The following is a 4,412-nucleotide window of genomic DNA, read 5'->3' on the forward strand; positions in this document are numbered from 1 at the left end:
GGAATTAGATCATCTGAATATGTTACAGTGAGATGTATTTGTTTAGAAATTTTTAATTGTTAAAAGAAAATGAGAGTTCAGCAAAAACCTTATGAAAAACTAACTCTTAAAGCCAATGATAACACTTAAGAAGATTCAAAGTACTTTGAAAAGAAATATGGCTTCATGAGTACTGGGCATTTTTTTCATCTAGTAAGGATATATATTATATCTCCATGTCTGCTAACATCTGAAGGAATTCTATTAATGATTTTTCCATTAAATTTCAATTTCCACGATTAAATGCCATTTATCATTTGAAATAATGTGCCATTAGAAGTCTTTTCAAAGTATATTACACATGTAAACACATATGGATTAAACATATGACAAATGACAAACAACTCAAAAATACTTGTGAAACACAAAACTATCTAATAATATTATGACTGGCAATGTTCTATAATCTGGGTCAACTATTTCAGAAACCAAACCAATGACATATGCTTGAAGTATAAGCAAATGTAACCTTATCAACCCCACTGTTTGGCTGATCTTTCTTCTGAAAATATGAGCTAGCAGCAGATCAAGTCCTGGCACTAGAGGAATACATGACATATTAAATGCTCTGTGTGTGTGTGTGTGTGTGTGTGCATGCTTGCATATGTGTGTGTTTCCTCTCTACTGTTGGTCTGTGCTCTGCTGAGGTGATAACATGCTTAGCCTTCCAGAAGTCTCATATTTCATTCAAGTAATTCAAACCCATTTCTCCTCCACAAGGAAGCTCCTTAGGGCTTAACAGAAATAATATTCCACTAACACAGAAAACTATTCTATAGTAGTTACTTTCTATAGTCAGTTACCTTATGAATTCCTTGCTGTTTTTTTTTTAACATGCATTTTTATCTGATTGATCTATCACATTATCAATTGCCATTCTTTACCTTGAACAGCTAAGCCTGCAAGCTGAATTGCTTGTTCTAATGTACAAGGAATGTTTCCTTCCAAGATATCTTTCTTCAGCTGCAAATAATACTGATACCTATTTTTAAAAAGGGGGGGGGGTAGTCAGATTTTAAAAGTCAATGTCAGTATTACCTCCAATTGGACATAATGTATTTTATCATAATTTGGTAGAGAAGCATCAACTAGCCAAAATTAAGCTCAGATGATTTCAAAGAATGACAGGAACGTTCTTTGATCATATCTATACTTACGAATATACAGACAGACACAAAAATTTATTGAGTCACTTATTCCTTTTTTTTTCCTCACTAATGAACTGTTTATTGAATTTTGAATGGGGTATGTATGGGGTGTCTCATTGTATCTTAGGATCTCAGGATTCAGAGAGGTGAAAAAGTGGCAACAGTGAATTTGGGAATATGGTCTCCCAGAGGTACCTGCTGCTCTACTCCTGGTTCTGCAATGGCTGCCAGGAGGATCACCCCTCAACTAGAGCCATCCTGCTCTATTGCCAAAGTGAGAGCATTGGCAGTGAACTTCAGGCATTCTTCTTTGGTCATGCCTTCCCGGTAGGTAGCATCCACATAGCCATAGATATAGGAGCTCCTGGAGGCCCCAGTGGCAAAGGGCTGTCATACCATCATACCCACCATGGGCACTGAGTACACCTGTCCCCCTTCTTGGGGGTCCCAGCTGGCAATGATGATTCCTGCCATCAGGTCTTCTCGGTATCAATAACACATCTCCTTAAAGAGGCTGGCCACTGTGTGCACCAGTGGAGGCTCATTCAGCTCAATGTTGTGGAAACTAAGATGATAAGTGACTGCATCAGTTACTGCTTGGTATCAGCTGCTGAGCCTGAGTAGCAGCAGAAAATATGGTCATGAAAAGGGGTCAGCTTGTCAGTCACTCTATTGGCAATGTATGACCCAGTGGTTGTTTTGGAGTCAACTCTTAGTACCCACCCGCATCAAATTGCATGGCCATGATAGTGGTCCCTGTGGAAATTTCCCAGTTCTCCCAGTCAGGGGCAATAGCCTCAGGCCCCCAGGCTGGTGCCAGCCTGGTTCCCCGAGCTGCTACTAAGGTGGCTGCCATCTTCCTCCTCCCTGAGTCACTTATTCTTAACTGTAGTTATTTTAAAGCTACAAACTATAGCCACCTAGGAAGCAGCTGGTCATACATCTTATACCCTGTAAAACAGTGTCTAAGTTTTGCTGTTTTAGTTGGAGAAACAGAGAATCAGTGGCCAATCCATACTTTAAAAACTCTCTGGAGGAACTTGGTGATGTAAGTCTTTCCTAGCCCTGGACAGTAAAATCAGAAGAAAAATTGTTCCTGACATTTCAGACCACACGCAAAATATTCTTTATTGAAATACCAAAAATGATAGTTGCTAAAATACTTTGTAACAGTCTTTTAATGTGGCCTTTCTTCTGTTTATGTTTTCAGTATATAAGTTATTAGTTATCAGCATAACCTTTAGTCAAGCAAACTTCGGTTAAATTTCAGATCTCCAATTTAGCATTTTGCAGGAACTTTGGAAAGTCATAATCTGTGAGTTTAAATTAACTCCAGTAAAAGGTGGGTACTATCACCCCTTCACAAGGCTGAACACACCAAGGAATATATGTAAAGCTCTTAGCATAAAACTACAATGTAGCTGGTACTCAATAAACAGCTGCTCTCATGGCTAGCAGCAGTCATCCACCTGCAGCCAGGCAGCAGTATTTCACCTGGCTGGCTTCTCCATTTTGATAAAGCTCTACAGTGAAGATTTGTTCTGCCTTCCTTTTATTTATTCACTAAGGTAATTCCTGGGGCCTTCTATGCATCAAGCACTATTCTAGATGCTGGGGATACAGTGCTGAATGAAGATCCACCAACCCACTGCCAGTACAGTCTACAGGACTGTCTTGAATCCAGAAGCTCTTCTGGGTTTGATGTCTGCAAAGCTCGACCCAGGTACAGTTCACAATGGCGTTTCCCGGAAAGCCCCCCAACCCGCCCCTTTAATCGTTCCATATGAGTCCTTACATCATCTTACTTTATTTACTTTTGACATTTCCATTCTTCATTACCAAACATCTTGAGCAAAACACCATCCATTTGAATAAGAATTTGATCCAACTTAAACCCTTCTACCTGCTAGTGGCAGAATGCATAGATTTCCCTAAATCAGCAAAGAGAATGCTGGCAGCACTGGGTCTTGTCAATGAGGAAACCTTGCAACTTTCTCCCAGGAAGCTCCCTTTCAAGCATCTAAAATAGCCTATATTGAATATGCTGTCCACATATTCCAGTCTAAATGTTCTTGGTCTTTTTCTTAATCAAATCACTGGAAAACAGGTGCATATTCTAGACTGATGCCTAGATTATGGCATATACTTTCCTAACTGGTCTCCTGCCTGTAGGTTTGTAACCTCTAATCTATCTTCCATGATGGGTGATCTTTGTAGAATACACATTTCATCATTCCCTTCCATTAAAACTCAAAAATGCCTGTCCCTATTGGTCTATGACTTTATGACTTGGGCATTTCTTTTTCCAAGCCTCTGTTCTCCTCTCGAGGTACTATTTGAAGTTCCCTGAAAAAAAATTATCTGTTGCTTTTATTATCCCCTTTCTTTGCACAAGCGACTCCCTCTAACTAGAAAATTTCTTGTAAAGTCCAGTAAAAAGTCACAGTCTTTACCTTCCCTCTTCATGTCCCCAGCAAACCACTCCTAGGTACCCAGCACTATAATTCAGTTCAGTTCAGTCCAGTCACTCAGTTGTTTCCAACTCTTTGCAACCCCATGGACTGCAGCATGCCAGTCCTCCCTGTTCATCTCCAATTCCTGAAACTTGCTCAAATTCATGTCCATTGAGTCAGTGATGCCATCCAACCATCTTATTTTCTGTCATTCCCTTCTCCTGACTTCATTCTTTCCCAGAATCAGGGTCTTTTCCAATGAGTAAGTTCTGCACATCAGGTGGCCAACGTATTGGAGTTTCAGCTTCCACATCAGTCCTTCCAATGAATATTCAGGACTGATTTCCTTTAGGATTGACTGATTGGATTTCCATGCAGTCCAAGGGACTCTCAAGAGTCTTCTCCAACACCACAGTTCAAAAGCATCAATTCTTTGGTGCTCAGTTTTCTTTATAGTCCAACTCTCATATCGATACATGTCTACTGGAAAAACCATAGCTTTGACTAGATGGACCTTTGTTGGCAGAGTAATGTCTCTGCTTTTTAATATGCTGTCTTGCTTGGTCATAGCTTTTCTTCCAAGGAGCAAATATCTTACTTTCATGGCCACAGTCACCATCTGCACTGATTTTTGAGCCCCCCAGAATAAAATCTTTCACTATTTCCATTGTTTCCCCATCTATTTGCCATGAAGTGATGGGACCACATGCCATGATCTTAAGTTTTTGAATGTTGAGTTTCAAGCCAGCTTTTTCACTCTCCTCTTTCACTT

At 39.9% G+C, this 4,412-nt stretch overlaps 1 pseudogene; it reads right to left on the minus strand.

Annotated features, from left to right (window-relative positions):
- Positions 1–1,325: 1,325 nt before the first annotated feature.
- LOC138986798 (proteasome subunit beta type-6 pseudogene) lies at positions 1,326–2,043 on the minus strand (annotated as a pseudogene).
- Between the last annotated feature and the right edge of the window lie 2,369 nt (positions 2,044–4,412).

This window comes from Bos mutus, unplaced genomic scaffold, assembly GCF_027580195.1.
Source record: "Bos mutus isolate GX-2022 unplaced genomic scaffold, NWIPB_WYAK_1.1 CTG163, whole genome shotgun sequence".
Lineage (NCBI taxonomy): Eukaryota > Metazoa > Chordata > Mammalia > Artiodactyla > Bovidae > Bos > Bos mutus.